The 17,252-nt window shown below is 36.6% G+C and overlaps 1 pseudogene; it reads left to right on the forward strand.

The window, feature by feature from the left end:
* LOC121156642 overlaps nucleotides 1–10,934 on the forward strand; it is a 131,641-nt pseudogene extending 120,707 nt beyond the window's left edge.
* The last annotated feature ends 6,318 nt before the right edge of the window (nucleotides 10,935–17,252 follow it).

Genomic DNA, 17,252 nt, shown 5'->3' on the forward strand with positions numbered 1-17,252 from the left:
TTATTTTTATTGGAAAGGCAGATGAACAGAGAGGAGGAGAGACCGAGAGGAAGATCTCCATCCACTAACTCATTCCCCAAGTGGCCACAATGGGTTAAACTGAGTCTATCAGAAGCCAGGAGCCTGGAACCTCCTCAGAGTCTCCCACATGGGTGCAGGGTCCCAAGGCTTTGGTCCATTCTTGACTTCTTACACAGGGCCCAAGCAGGAAGCTGGATGGGAAGTAGAACCAGGATTAGAACCTGTGCTCATACAGGAACCTGGCATGTGTGCAAGGCGAAGACTTCAGCCACTACTCTACTGTGCCAGACCCTGTAAAGTTAATTTTAAGAAGTACAGTTATTCATTCTAATTTTGTCACCATAACATTCAGTCTGAAATAGGATTTCACTGTAACTTTAGTGACTACTTTCTCTTTTGAAAATGAAATATTCTTTCCACTGGAGCAAGGGGGAAACTGCTCTGCTCTTCCTCGAACTGCAGAGAGAAATCTGACCACAATAGTCAAAGCAAGAGAATGAACGTCCTTTTCCCTTTACAGACTTCGCCATGTCCCCTATTCCTTGTTTTAACGCCAATATCATGGAGATGCAGTTCCCAGGAGTTTTAATTTCCTGTTTTATTCTTTCTCATTTTTATTTGATAAGTGTCTAGGCACTAGTGCATCTGTTCCTCTAAGCAATGCTGCATTCTGATTTGCCACCTGTGTTAGCCACTTTAAACTATTCATGCATGCTGAATGCTCAAGGAAATACATCCATTTCTCCCAGCTGTAGTAACTGGATACTCACTGTCCTTATGAAAAAGTCAGATATTTAGTAACAGAGTATTATAAAATCTGTGCATAAAGATTTTCGGTGTATTTCGCCCTACTCAACCCAGTAAAGCAATAGCTAGAAGGCAGCTGTTCCATCCTTAATGCTTGGGTGCTTTGGTTAATCAATTTCTTAAAGAGAAATAGAAAGAGGAAGCAAGCAACCTTGGTTTGTTCTTGTTTCACATGAAAAAATAATTTTTATGTGTACAATTCAGTGAGCTGATGTTGTTGGGAATTTGATGCAAAGGATGACAGAACACTTGATTCTTGTCTTACATGAATTTTCCTGTGGATAATTTCAGTGTGCAAAGCAAGATTTATATCAGAGAAAAGGTCTCTTGTCATAGTGACAGCAGGGAGACTCCAGGGCAGGAAAAACCTGAGAAAATGCTGGTGGTTCAGTCTTCTAAGTGCCATCTCTGGAAGGGGGACAGATGTGGAGAGAGGAACTCATTCACAATGAGCAGTAATTTCATGCAGATTCTTGTACAGAACAAAAAAGAAAAATGTCATCAGAAGAGTATGCCTGCTGGGCCTTCCTCCCATTATTCTGGTGGTCAAACAAGGAGCTGGGAGGATTGTGCCCTACGAAGGATGAAATGGAAGAAGAAAATACTTCATATTATTAAAGAGAAATCTCACTAGAGACCACAGACCTATTAGCCCATCTGACTCCTCACACTAATGAGATTCCTTAAAGACAGATAGCGCCTACCAAAGTATCAGGAGTGGAGCTCCAATACAGGAAAATGAGAAAATTGTTACAGTTGTGTCTTTGAAACACATGTTGGTTGAACCAAATAGCAGCTAGCAATCAACCAAAGAATGGAGATAAAAATGCATGAGAAGGTCCAACTTGTAATCATGTCTAGTTTGCTCATGACAACACAAAAGTCATCAGAAGGGTATGATACACAGCTTGAGTATGTCCTTATAATAAAACCAAATAGTCAGAATGGTAAGATGGTACCTGTACCTTGCTAACAGCATCTTCTGAGCAGAAACAAACATCTTGTACAATTTTAAAGAGATTTTCTCTCTTCTCATCCCAACAGGGAGCATGTCCCTAAACACCTATTAGCCCGTCTAACTGTGACAATTCATTGCCCCCAGTTGTAAATTTCAACTTCACCTACTGTCAGATAGTGGACTTGAAGTGTGCGTATGTTTATCCTTCCCAGTAGGCAACATGTTAGACATGATCAGCATAGGGTGCTTGAGGTTACAGTGCCAGAACTAAAAAGTACATACTTACTAGCCCTGGTACATGCTATTTACTTCACTTCTTTCTTTTTTTTTTCCTTTCCCCTATGATGACAGCTCAGATCATGGAACATGGACATAGTAAGGCTATGTCTTCTGAAACATTTCTGGGGTAATACCTTGACCTTGGCCATAACCCTGGGTTCCTGGAAAGGCCCAAAACAGGAGTTTATCATAAGTGTTTATCACAAGATGGCATTTCATTCCAGGATGAGCTCTCCCTTTTCTTTTATAGCTCAGACAGTAACCAGATTGTCCTAAGTTGTTTTCTGTAAACAAATTGTGAGGATCTGTTTGCTTGGTTCTGATTTTCACTACTAGGTGGGATATGACTGTTACTGATTGGATACTTTAAAGTGCATGATGCTTAAACTGATTGGGCAATCATGTTCCATGCCACTATAATAGATTGGATAATTTGTATTATGCATTGATTCAGACTTGGTTGGTTGAACCATTTGCATCATGTGCTACTGCAATCTTAGAGAGTGAATGATTGTTGTTTAAAAATCCCTGAACAACAACAATAACAATAAATCCCTGAAGACAGCTAACAGGTGATGCTCCCTCTTCCATGTGGGGTGGAATGGAAAAGTCCACCAGTCTCAGTGCCACCTGGTGAGTAAAGACTCCTGAGCTTATTAAGAGTCTGCCTCCAAATTATTTCTCAGTCTTAGAATAAGCTGAAAGCTCAGACACTGCTTTCTTGCTGGAAGCCCAGCTGGAGACCCAAAGGAAAGGGACTTGGCACTTCGATTTGGATAAGGAAGCTTTTGGAGAGAAACATACTTTGCATCTTAGACACCCTAGTTTCCTTGCCGGCCTCTGAATAAAACGGAAGTTAAGTTCTAAAAATTGTCTATCAGTTGCTATTCTTATGGTAAAGCTCACAACACAGCATGGTATCACGCTTTGATCTCGATAAATGCAGCTTTTTTGGGACAAACAGGTTTCTTATATATCTTCTAATAAGCCTTCACTTTTTTCTTTTTCTCTTTTCACCAGGACCTCTCTCTATCTGCTTAGTAGCCCATCTAACTCCTCACATTCTGACCTGGGGCAAGCCAAATTTTCTGTTGATGTGCGAGGGATATAATGTCACTTTCTCTGGTGTTATCTGAACTCTGGCCTTAACGAGAGGGACTCTTTTTCCAAGTTTGTTTCCTTCTTAGAATTCTCTGCCACCAAAGGATATTCTGCAGAATTTTCTTTACTATAAACTAATAGTTTTGTAATTAATTATTTTTATATTAAAATCCTGCCTAAGTTGCCTTTTTGTCTTTATCAGGCTTTATTCATAGAGTAGGATCAATTGGATGTTTTCTGTAATACCCAGACAGTCTTACAGAATGTCCCGATTTCCACAAGCCATACCTTTTCTCGAGAGACAGGAAATATTCATTTGGTCCCCTGAGATATCTAACCTACCCTAAATACACTTACAATACTGTTTCACAGCTTGGTCGACTAGTGACTTAAGCTGCATCTACAAATCTGGAGTTTAAAATTAGATTTTTACTTCCCTAATTAAATACAAGCATAAAATTAAGGATTATCAGACCTGCAAAAATATTGACTACAAAACAGAAACATAGCAATTTTGATGAGCTACAAATTATGCAAAATTATTTTTTAAGTTAGCATTTATGTCCTACTTAGAGTAAAAAAAATAGATATATATATATATATCACAGGGCCTCCAGGGTGGCAGAGTAGGTTAAGGCACATTTTCTCATCCAGCTTCCTGCTACATTACCTACAGAGATAGCGGAAGATGACCCAAGGATCTGAACCTCTGCCACCCATGTGGTAGACCCTGATGGAGAACCTGCATCCAGGCTTTGTCTGGACCAGTTCAGCCATTACAGTCATTTTGAAAGTGAAAAAACAATGTGTGGCGTTTTTTTCCTGTTTCTCTTCCCTCTCTCTGTCAGTCTTTCAAATAAATAAAGAAATTATTTTTTTAGAAGAAGAAGAAAGGATCGGGCACAGGGATGGGCTCAATGCTTTCAGTTTAGTTTGCTAAAGGATTTCTGAGGGATTCCAAAGCCAGTGTGCATGTGACGTTTGAGAGGAGGCACAAAGGTAGCTGAGGAACTAATCCCTTATAAACATACTGATAATTAAGAAGACAGACTCTGGAACTGAATTTCCTGGTTTCAGATCCAAGCTCTGCCACTTCCTAGAGAGGCGACTTGGGGGAAGCTAGTCAGCGACTTTATGCAATGGTTTCCTTATTATGAATCCAACAGCAGCACCTTCTGTAGACAGCTACCAAAAGGGTTGGGTGGGTGACTTACTCTCTGTGAGCTCAGCAGCAGCTTCAACTTCTGGTATGAAGTCTATAAACTTGTGAGAATGGAATAGCATCAAGTGACCTGGGCTGTATCTGTTAGCTTGAGTGTGGTGTCCCCGTGTTACTGTCGGTCCATTCCATGCCAGGCATGGGGCCTGTGGGCAGAATAACTCCAGAGGCATAGTTAGACAGACTCTTCCTGGCCCTCAGGGAATCACAGCAAACCCAGAGTCACAGTGACCTATGGGAAACCACATCCTGGGAGCCTCTGCCACTGGGATAGAAAGTTAAAGGTCAGTGATACTGGTGACTTGGCTTTCACCTCTTGGAGTGGCAGATTTGGTCCTTCTGTCCTCTGGAAGTCAGCTGGGTAGGACACAAGCTCAGCCAGAGGTGACGAAAGGAAAATTAGGTTCCTTTGGCAGTGATGGTTGTACAAACAAAGGTTTTGGGTTTAAAATATCACTGCATTCTCAGCAGCTATGGCTCAATTCTGCTGGTCACATGGCCCCTCTAGCTTCAACTCCCCTCTCTCAAGCCTTTGTTTGCTATTGGAAACCTGAAGAAAGTACAAATACAAATAGTTCATCAAAACTCAAACAGTATTTTAAACTTTCTTTGAAAAAATATTAAAGGAACCCAAGTTGAATGCATAAAAATAAAAACAAAAATTTGTACCAACACTCACCAAAAAAAGAGACATTAATTTATTCATCCCTCCTTACTGAACTATTTTCAGTTCTTTTCCACGTAAATTTTGCAGCCACAATCTCGTTCATCGGACAGTTTTCCATTCTGACGAGAGGATTCAGGATGCCACGCTGATCTTGTGTGGTGAGCATCCCACCTGCCCAAGGCTATCTTTCCTCTCAGTGTCTACTTTTCCCAGATAACATTTTGTTGCTCTATATTTTATTTAAAAAATGATTCTTTTATCACTGTCAAGCCATTAATAAGTTGTGCAATTAAAGAAATAAAGAAAAAATACACATACAAGTTTTAAGCATGAGACAAGAGATACTACCTAAAATATGAATGCATATATTATTGCTGAACCGTAGGGAATTAAGCTGAAGGTAGGAGGAATGATAGATTTAACACACATATTGAGATAAAAAGTGGACTTAATCTCCTCATAGCAAAATAACAAGAAGAAGAAAACAGAGGAGAGTTAATATTATTTTCAGAAATATGCTCCAGGCAACCCACATTCTGATTACATTTCTTGCAGAAATAGACTGAGGAGGAGGATATGTTCAGCAAAAGATAAATAAACCAAAGTTTGGGCCCTGTATGTTAGTCTAGTGGTTAAAATCCTTATCATGAATGCACAGGAGTCCCTTAGGGGTGCTGGTTCATGTCCTACCTGCTCCACTTCCCATCCATCTCCCAGTTTGTGGCCTGAGAAGCAGTCAAGAACTGCCCAAAGCCTTGGGACTCTGTGGCAATGTGGGAGATTGAAAGTACCTGTCTGCTGACTTTGGATCAGCTCAGCTCCAACTATTGTAGTGACTTAGGGAGTGAATGAGCAGATGAAAGACCTTTCTCTCTGCTTCTCCTTCTCTCTATAAATCTGACTTTCCAATAAAAAAAATCATTTAAAAAGTCCACATAATAAAACAACATAATTTGCCATGTCCAGAAAAAAATATTCTAAAAATAGAACAAATTCAAAGTCCATGAAATTTCACAACATTTAGGACAAATATTAAGGTCTGAGAGGAAAAAATATAAACGTTTACCAGTTATGGGGAAGTTCAATGTCTTCAAACGGTTGAAAGTTAAAATTGGAAACAATGAGAAAACTCCTTGAAGATGAATTAAATTGATTTCACCTTTGACTTTTCTCAGGAAACTGAACAGCAAAATGTGGGAGAAAACTGATCATTTTTTTTCCAAAATTTTCAAAACGTGCCTTCCATTTTTCCTTTAAAAATGATCCTGTAGGTGTGCCCCATGAAAACAAAGCAACAAAAGAAAGAAGTGGCAACCCAGGAGTTACATAAAGTACAGATAAATTGAATTATCTTGAATAGATGTTAATAAAAATCATAGGAGGACAAGAATGGAAGCAGCATGGGAGGCAACCATTCTAAAATGCTTGAAATTTAATTCTCCAAGAGGCACTTTTGGAAAGCTGAAACTAACGAAATATTGATGGTTCTGAATTTTTGTCACTGTTACTGTGTCTTGATCCCTTTTTCCCCTTTTTTGTATTTTGTAAATACAGAAATAAAGAGATCTTCCATTTACTGATTTATTCTCCAGATGGGTTTGCATCAAGATGAAGCCAAGAGCCTAGAAATTAATCTGGTTTTGCCATATGGGTGGAAGTAATGTAAGTACTTCAGTGACCATGTTTTGTGTCCAAGAATGCACATGAGCAGGAATATGGGTGGGGAGCAAAGTGAGCTAGACTGTAACCAGCTATCCAGTATGCCACACAACAATCCAAAGCAATAATTTTAGTTCGGTCCCAGACATTCACTCTGGATCAAAATGTTTAAAAAAAAAAATTTTTTTTTTTAAGTTTAAGCATGAGCAAAGGCAGTAAAAAGTAAAAACCAAGCAATTCACCACCTCAAACAGGAAAGGAATCAACTGGTGATTTTTAAAAGAAGAGGAAGAAAAAGAAATGAGAAGTTTGAATAAAAAAAAAGGTAATCATAATTTATTGTATATCTGACTATGGATGGCATTTGCTGTTTCCATTAGATCAACATTGATCTTAACAAAATTGCCATGTAACTGATGGGGGCTTTAAAATAAACAACGAAGAGAACAAAGACAATTTGTCAAAATCAACAAAAGTGAAAAATATCACACAATTATAACTTATCAGTAAAATGTAAGTTTAACTACATTGGATTAATAGAGAAATATAGAAGAACAGAAAAAAAAATGTATTGGAGTGGAGACAACTCTGTTTCATTTGCAAAACCGACAAAAACACTATAAAATATTGATGTCTGTATTATAACGGGTTAAATTTTAGAACATTCTAGTCATCTCTTTGTTTATTTCACTTTCTGTTTTCATAAATTATGTAACAGAGGCTGGAGAAATGATACATTGACTATGTGAACAAACTAACTTGAAATGTCATATAATATAAAATAATGAGAGAAAAAATACAATGTGTGGGATAGGAATATTTTTGCTATTTACTGAAACACATTTCCTCTAAATTTCAAATATAGTCTAGCCGTCATTTAGCAAGAACATTAGGTTCCTTAAAATGCTGCCTGTAATGATGGAAAAATACCTCTACTTATTTTTCCATAAAACATATTCCTCTTCAATAGAATCTCATTTTCTGTAGCAATCTCTTTCCATTTATTATTAGTTCAAACTGATTATGTGATAATTAATTTTTCTCATCAGAGCTACTCTTTTCAATGACTTTTTTTAACTGAAATTTTCTTAATCATATTTCCTAATTGGAGTTATAAATATCGCTCAGGAATTGAATGTAAACGGGATTTCCTGATTGATACATAGATACAATGGCTAATAATTCTTTGAGGAATCAAATTGTTTATAGGTATACCTGCATACCATTTGTGAATTTACACCAACTGCTGGTCTGGAATTCTGTACAAATTGCATCTAAGGAAGTATAATTATTTGTGCTTTAGATTTTCTATTTTATCATCTTTTAGACTAGTAGTTTAGAGTTTAAAAATATCTATTTCAATTTGTTTTTTTAAACTTTTGCGTAGGCAATAACAGAACATAACAGGTAATTTTAAACATTACAGATATACACACTAAACTTGTTAAGACAGCATTTGAAATTTGTTTTCCAATTTACTTTCCTTTTAAAAGACAAAGGTACTATTTAACATGTTGCTTTAAAATAAATTTGGTCAGAAACTAAAATAAAACTTTGACAGCTTTTAAGTCATGTTATGCTTAATTTTTGAAATGAATTTCTTGGAAGATATTTTCAGTAAATTGAGAGGGGGCTGTATCCAGGTTTGTTTGTTTATTTTCTTTCTCTTTAAATGTATTTTTGAACAAAAATTTCTCTTCGTCTCATTCATGGTTCCTTCTATTCTACATAATTTCTTTGTGCAAGATTTTAGATTAATAAAAAGAAAAATGATTTTAGCAGTTTCAGTTTGTTGGCAACTTAAGTTGCCTTAAATATTCCTGTTTTTTCCTTTGGATTTATGCCAGTGAAACTTGAATAAGTATTTGTCAGGGATCTTAACGGAAGAGTTCTCATATTTCAAAGGAGAGTGATTCACAACAGCTCTAAGTTCCTTCTTATTTCATGATCATTATGGATTTAAAAACAGCAGTATTCTTAAAATTACTTCCATATGTCATCTATACACAAATGTTAATTTTGGGTTGATTGCAAAATCTGAATTTTATGGAGCTGCATCGAAAGCGTGCATTATGAAATGATCATAAGATTGAATGTTCTCTATCGCCAAGCTTCTGATCTATATTTCAGAATTTAAATTTAAGCTGACTTTTAGTTTATCCAATTCACACTCTGTAAGACATGTAACAATGCAAAATTGTCAATCTCTGAATTTGATGCTCATCTTACATAATTCTAGGTGATTGAAAAAGCAATGGGTATTTCATTGTGAGCATCTTTAGAGAGTGTGGCTAGCACAGTAGAGATTTGACATAATGACACAGTTATTTGAAACACTTGCACTGGTATCCCCGGGATTGGAGTCCTGACTTTTCTCTTGATTTTTACATCACTAATTAAGTGTGCACTGGGAGGTAGCAGAAGACAACTGAAGTGGTTAAGTTCCTTCTTCCTCTGTAGCAGACCTCACTGAGTTACTGCCTCCTGTATTTGGTCCATCCCAACCACAGCCATTGTGGATATTTAGGAAGTGGACCAAGTGATGGGAAATTCTTTTTGCATGTCTGTGCTTCTTCTATCTCTTCTTCATGAATGCCATTATGCTTATGACCAATACGCTTATGTCATCATACAAAAGATGTGTTGGGTTGATATTCTGCTCGAGAATGTCACCGTTTGAATTTATTATATAAGTATATAACATATGTCATTTTGTATGTACACAGTAATATAATTATATATGTAATGTATAATTATATATTATGTCATTACATATATATGTCATAATAATGTAATTCTTTGCTTTGCTTTATTGCTTTAATGTCTTTAACTCAAAGAATAGGAATCATGGCCTTCGATATTAAAGTCTTTTTACTGACAATGATTTTTTTTTCTGTACTGCCTATGTTTTTGGTTTCCTGTATCATTTTTAAAAATTTCTCTATTTGCCCATTCTTTATTCCTACAATCTTCTTATTCATTCTCAGCCATTCTTGAAGGTAGATAACTGATCTGAAACTATTTTTTGGCAGCAAAAATAGAATCTTTAAGCAGTTTTAAAAGCTTGAAGAATAGTGCTTTTAGAGTCCTCACCCCCTTCTTTCCTAGGAACCATAAATCATGTTGTCAGCTTAGAAAACTGGTATCAAAGTGCCCCAAAGACTTCATTCATTAGGTGAGATACATGAGATTGGAGAAGTGACTCAGGCTGTATTCATTAAGTAATTTACACGAGGTTGGAGATTTCTTAAATCTGTTAGTTTTTAATTTCTTTTTATTAATTGGAAAGTCAGAGTAACAGAGAAAAAGAAGAGTTGTGGAGAGAGAGAGAAATAGAGAGATCTGTCTTCTATTTAATGGTTCACTACCTAAATGATCACAGTGGCTAAAGCTATGCCAGGCTTAAATCAAGTGGCTGAAACTTCTTCCAGCTCTCGTACCATCTCCCACTGCCATCCAAAACATGTTTCTGGGGGCAGAGGCCTCTCACCTGCTCGGGCCACACGTGGCCCATGGTGGATCTGGCCTTCAGCGGCATCACGCCTTATGGCTATTTCTTAATCAGCGCTTACAAAAATGATAAACCTATGCTAAGCCAAGGAGATATCGGAGACTGCACTGGAACATTTTTGGGTCACAAAGGTGCTGTTTTGGGTGCAACGTCGAATAAGGATGCCACCAATGCAGCCACAGCCGCTGCGGATTTCACAGCCGAAGGGTGGGATGCTCTTTCGGGAGATGAATTGGTGACCCTGGCACATAAACACATTGACAAGACTGTGGATTTTACATAGGATAGTAATTATTTGTTAACTGGTGGACTGGATAAACTGTTACAGATGTATGATTTAAACAAACCGGAAGCAGAACCTAAAGAAATCCGTGGTCACACTTCTGGTATTAAAAAGGCTTTGTGGTGCAGTGAGGATAAACAGATTCTTTTAGCTGATGGTAAGACTGTTCGCCTTTGGGATCATTTTACTATGACAGATGTGAAATCTCTAAATTGTAATATGTCTCTTAGTAGTATGGAGCATATTCCTGAAGGAGAGATCTTGGTTATAACTTATGGATGATCTATTGCTTTTCATAGTGCAGTAAGTTTAGACCCAATTAAATCCTTCGAAGCTCATGCAATTATCAATATACCACAGCTCTTACATCATCTTTTAAACTTAACTTTCTATGTACTCAAACACAAAAATCTAAGTTTTATATTCTAGAGAAACATGATTATCTAAATTAGCACACGTGGACAGTATAATACCAAGTGATACCAAAAAAAAAAAAAAAAAAAGTGAAGCTATGTCCAAATATCACGGTGATTCAAGAGAGGGAATTTAATTTGGGACTTTCTGCTGAATTCATGTCTCACCATATGATTCTCCTCCTCTGTCTCCATAATCAGCCTCTAGTAGATCCCTGATTCTCAGGCTTAACTGCATCCTCTGCATTTTACATAGAAAGCAAAAACAAAAGCCCTTTCCTTACCCATGAAATACCTAGAGGAAAAGCATATTAACACAGGTAGAGAAGTAATGCGTAGCTGTCTTTTTGTATATGTTCTGCTAATGAATCCCAAACAAATTTAAAAAAAATAGAAAATAAACACAAGACAAAAAAACCCTTACAATTCATTTGCCATACAATAAGTTTTCAGAATAATTCATGGGATTCTTCTTTCAGGCTCCCATGGAAGAGATACAGGACATAGCTCACATAAAAGTAGTGTCAAATGATAATTTCATAGATCTTTATTAAAGTGATAAATAATGAATAATTTCATTAAATTAGTTATCCATATAGGATATGAAGGCTGTTTTCACCCTACTTTAAAAGAATACATTTAAATGTTCACTGCTCCATCATTTTTAAAAGGCAACACATATTATGCATTTGAATATAATTATTCTCAGTCGTGATTTCTCCCTCACTATAAGAATGAATTGCTTGTGAATGCATGAATAAACCTGTGTGATGGTATAGTGCAGTCACTATTTGGTCAAAGTGAAGTAAGTGTGTTTTCATCTTGAACGTTTGCTACATTCAAACAAGGTGAACTCCCACGATCCGCATCCCCATCTTACGGTCTTCATTAGGTTTCTAATATTTATAGGACTACAACTCTGATGACGACTTGAAACGGAGTAAACAAGCTATATCCTGAGAACCATCATATCAGGGCTTTCAGGCTGATGCCAGAATTTGGAGTTCTTTATAAGCAACACTAGCTAAGTAAGATCATAAATTTTCCATGTAGAGAACATAGATAGGGCAAATAAATGTGCCCATGCTTTTGTCACGCTCAGTTCTAAAGATCTTCCCCAGTGTTTAGTACAACCTAGACAGAGTGCTGAGTGCTTTAGGCTGCAGAGGTCATGCATCTTTTGTCTTAGCATTTGTAATTCCTTTTGCTGATTTGTACAAATAATTTCAATGTGTCTCTCCCTGATGGCCTTAAAACAAAGATCAATTATAGAAAAGTATCTAAAATGTTCATTATAAATCAAAAGACCTTAGAAGTAAACTTTTCTTTAAGAATGAATATGAAAGGGGCCCGGCGCAGTGGCGCAAGTGGTTAAGTCCTCGCCTTGCATCCCCGGGATCCCATATGGGCGCCGGTTCTAATCCCAGCAGCCCCGCTTCCCTTCCAGCTCCCTGCCTGTGGCCTGGGAAAGCAGTCGAGGACAGCCCAAAGCTTTGGGACCCTGCACCCGCGTAGGAGACCCGGAAGGGGCTCCTGGCTTCGGATTGGCATAGCATAGGCCCGTTGCGCTCACTTGGGGAGTGAATCATCGGACGGAAGATCTTCCTCTCTGTCTCTCCTCTCTGTATATCTGCCTTTCCAATAAAAAATAATAAAAATAAATCTTTAAAAAAAAAGAATGAATATGAAAGTGAAATTTCAAATTCCATTTTAAAACTCAACATAAAAGTGACAGGTTTAACCAATGCATTTATGTTACACATCAGATGTGGTTCTACAATTTTAAGTTTTATAACAGCATTGTTCTTTCTTATAGGGATACTATTACTATTCATATCAAAAGTATGATAAAATCAGTTTGGTCAGTTTTCTAAGTTTTAGAAACTTCGAGAGTACTGGACACATAGGATGGTATCACGTAGATTTGTCCATTCCTCTCTGTCATGTGGCTACTGATAAACCATTATGGAGTATACTAACTGCAATTAAAAAAAATAAATGATGTGATAAAGAGACATGCAGTAACAGTAAGGATACTAAAATATAAAAAGATGTGGGCCCGGCATGTTGGCCTAGTGGCTAAAGTCCTCGCTTTATACAAGCCAGGATCCCATATGGGCACTGGTTCTAATCCAGGCAGCACCACTTCCCATCCAGCTACCTGCTTGTGGCTTGGAAAAACAATCAAGGACGGCCCAAAGCCTTGGGACCCTGCACCCACATGGGATACCCAGAAGAGATCCTGACTCCTGGCTGCGGATTGGTGCAGCTCTAGCCATTATGGCCACTTCAGGAGTGAATCATCAGCCGAAGATCTTCCTCTGTCTCTCCTCCTCTTTGTATATTGACTTTGCAATAAAAATAAATAAACCTATTAAAATCAACAAGATGTATTGATAATTTCTGCATGGTAGACATTCTAAATGTTTTGTGTATATAATAGTAGTTCTCACAGTAATGCTGTGTGATAGTGAGTTACTGTCGCAGTCAAAATTTTATCATTTTAATATTCTTAAATAATACAAATTTATTATTCTATATTTCCAGAGCTTGAATGACAATGAGCTTAAAGTAAACATATTAGTAAGGTTGATTCCAAAATAAACAAAATTGTGTAACCTCTCAATTTCAGATATTTACTTAATCACATCACAAAATCACTTTTGCTACGTAACATTTTTATAGATTCTAGAGTTTTGACATCAACATCCTTGTGAGGTGGGGGTGGATGTTACTGTATTACAGATAGATATTATTACCCTCTTTTTGTAAAATGGAAAATTGAGATTTAGAAAAAGATTAAGAAACTTGTTTAAACTATATAGCTAGGAAGCATTCTTGTGTATAATCAGATGCAACAACTCCATTGTGCTAGTTTGTTATATCATTCTGCCTTTATGCTTCTAAAATAAGTGAAAGTGATTGGTGTTAACTCCTGGCCAATCTGTGGCAAATCTAACACTCAAACTGGAATTGCTTGACATAGTACTGTGTCTACGTGAAAGGGGCTCTTTAAAGTGAGCATTCTGGTTGGTATTCCTTTGATTCTAATTAGCTATATGTTAATGAAGTCCAAGAGTATTTGAGCAAATTTGTCAAAAAATGCATTGTAAGTTTACTTCAGTTCAGAATATTTTTCTCAAATTCATAAACATTATTTTCACAATATGCATTTGCATGAACTTTTTGATTTCAATGCGTAATGAGCTTAATAAAGTACACTTGTATATGCCAATCAAAACCAGACTCTTTATGTTAAACAATTATCCCAAAGATTCAGATGATCATGGTACTGTGCAATAATCAAGCTGGAATTCCTGTTTAGGGGTTACTTTTGTATTCTTATGATGGAAAAGCGGCAAGTTTCTTGTTCTCATTGGTGACATTTGTTAATCCTTTTTATGTTCAAAATAAATGGGAATTGGGCATTAAAGGCATTGTTTGAACCTGCCGAACACCTTACCACTTGAGAGAAACTCCCAATGTGACATGCAGGTTTCAACAAATTGCTCTGATTATTCTGAGGCACAAGAAATTTAAAAGTCATTCAAGGATTATGTCTTGATTCACACTGTAAAGCAGTTAACAGTTCACAAATTTATTCCTAGGAGAACAAAATAAATGAAATAGACAACATGGTATTCAGAAAAATCATCCAGGCTCCAAAAGACAAGTATTGCATTTTTGCCTAATTCATGATAATTAATATAGAGGATATTTTAAAAGTAATGTATATGAGCAAAATTATCATTTTGAACTTTAATTATTGCTTTATAGTGTTTGTCGGTACTCTAAAGGAACAGTGCTTCTTCTGTTTTTGAAAAGATTATTTAATTTAGTTTACAAGAAATAAAGAGGAAGAGAAAGAAAGAAAAAGAGATCCACTTGCTGATCCTTCATATTAACACAGTTCCCAGAACAGAGCCAAGAGAAACCAAAAGCTAGAAGCTCAGTCTGGGTTTATCATACAGGTGGCAGGACCCACAATTCTATAGCCACTGTCTGTTGCTTCCAAAACTGTGTGTTAACAGTATGTGTAGACTCACTGTGATGCATACTGAATACAGACTAAACATCTGGATATAAAGGTCCAAAATAAGCCTTCTAAAAATATATAAAGCAATGATTTAAAAAAAAAAAACCCTCCAATGTTTTACTTTTTTCCCTTTACCTAAGACAAACTTCACTTTCTTTTTTTCATTTCTCTTCGTATAGCAGACTGGATAAAGAAATTGCATCTACTCCATGGAATACTACCCAGCCATTAAAAAAGAATGAATTTCTACCATTTGCAATGACGTGATCCCAAGTAGAGACCGTTACGCTCAATAAGAGTAGCCAATCCCAAAAGGACATGTATCTTACATTCTCTCTGATATGAAGTAATCTTCATTCAAAATACAAGATCATTAGATACAAAGATAAGCATGTACATGCATATATTCAGCTAGAGGAACTGTATAATGGAGACCAACATGCTGAACAGTGGGTACACACTGCAGCATGACACTATGGCATCAACTAAGAATCGTCTCATTTGGGGGTCATTGCGTTACTTCCAATTAACAACTGTAGCTACCTTTTACTTTTAAGACTGAAACCAAAAAGAAAAAAAAAAAAGTCAAGAAAGAAAAGACAGAACAGAAAAACAAAACCAAACAAAAAAAATGGAGAAATTTTCCACACAAAACAGCTTGAGAGATATTAACCCTCCAATATTGGTGCTTTAGCCACAATTTTATAAAAACTAACATTTGTACTGCTGTTCCCCATAAAAACAGTGGAACATAGTAAATTTGTGCCTCTCCAAGTGTTTTTCATCTCCTCTATATGAATGCTGGGAGTGATCTGATGTGACAAGCATCAGAATAATTGTAAAATGTACAAACTTTCATAGCTGAATCTACAATACCTAAAGTTTATTGCAACTCTTGAATTAATCCCTACCAACCCATTAATCTGTTCAACTCCAATTCCCTCATCTATAAAATGAATAAACTGGAATATGAATTAAATGAACTGTCACATAGATTCTCACTGGTACATGTGGCATTCCAACTCTTTTATGAAAGCATTTTACGTATTTTAATTAATTTGTTTTATTTTATTATGTATTTTTGAGATGCACATAGCATGAGTTTTCCATTCCTTAGTTCAATCCGAAAAGTTCCACACATTCAGGACTGGACCGTTATTAGGCGGGCGCATGGAACTCAATCTGAGTCTCCCCAGGGATGGCAGAGTTAAGTATATGAATCATAACCTCCTGACTCTCACAGTAGCAAGGATGCGGATTAGAACTGATCCAGTCACAGCGGGAACCAGGCACTCAATTACAGAATACATGGTCTGAAATGGATCTTACTGACTGCATCAAATGCTCTGCATAGGAATTGTCTTATTGAGTACTTACCCTACACCTGAATTTTTAGCATATTATAAACATTCCTATTTTATTTTTTCCATAGCAAACCTAAGAGAAAAACATTATGTTTTCTTTTATTCTGAAAAGATTTACATATGTTCTTGACTTCTAAGAAGTGAAATATATTAATACAAACAAAATAAATGTTTCTTTTCCTGGCTCTGATATAAAACTTACAAAAGACTCAGATTTTAGTCGTTTGTCGGTGATTTTTAAAAGCTTTATTTATTTTATTTATATTTATTTATTTATTCTATGATTATTTTATTTTGTTTTATTTATAAAGAGCAGGTGAGACAAAAAGATCTCCTATGCATTGGTTCACACCCCAAATGGTCATAATGGCTGAGGCTGAGCTGATTCAAAGTTAGGAGTCAGGAGCCTCTTCCAGGTCTCCCATGTGAGGGCAGGGTTCCATGGTTCTGAGGCACCCCGTTATCCCAAGTAAGCCACAAGCAAGGAGCTGATGGGAAGTGAAGTAGCTGGGACTCAAATGTGCATCTGTATGGAATTCCAGCAATTTCAGGGAGGAAGGATCAGCCAATTAAGCCTTTTGTGGCATTCCTTAATGATTTAGTATGTTAAAAAATGAAAACCTTAATCCTCTTTTCATGATTTATTCAATTATAATTGAGGCATATATTAAAATTACATTTATTTTCTCAGTCATATTTTATGTAACAAAAATAATTTAGAAACAACTTGGAATGCTTGCATTATGTATTGGAGTGCCTCGATTAGAGACTCAGCTCCTTTCAACCAAACTTCCTAGAAATGCATGCCCTCTGAGGTAGCAGGTGATGACTCAAAAACTGGATGCATGACCTACACTAAGGAATCCTGGAATGCATCCTGGGTTCTCGGTTCATTCTGGCACAGCCCTGTCTGTTGCAAAGGAATTGATGAAAA

The sequence above is a fragment of the Ochotona curzoniae genome, unplaced genomic scaffold (genome assembly GCF_017591425.1).
Source record: "Ochotona curzoniae isolate NIBS_2020 unplaced genomic scaffold, NIBS_Ocur_1.0 contig_3498, whole genome shotgun sequence".
Lineage (NCBI taxonomy): Eukaryota > Metazoa > Chordata > Mammalia > Lagomorpha > Ochotonidae > Ochotona > Ochotona curzoniae.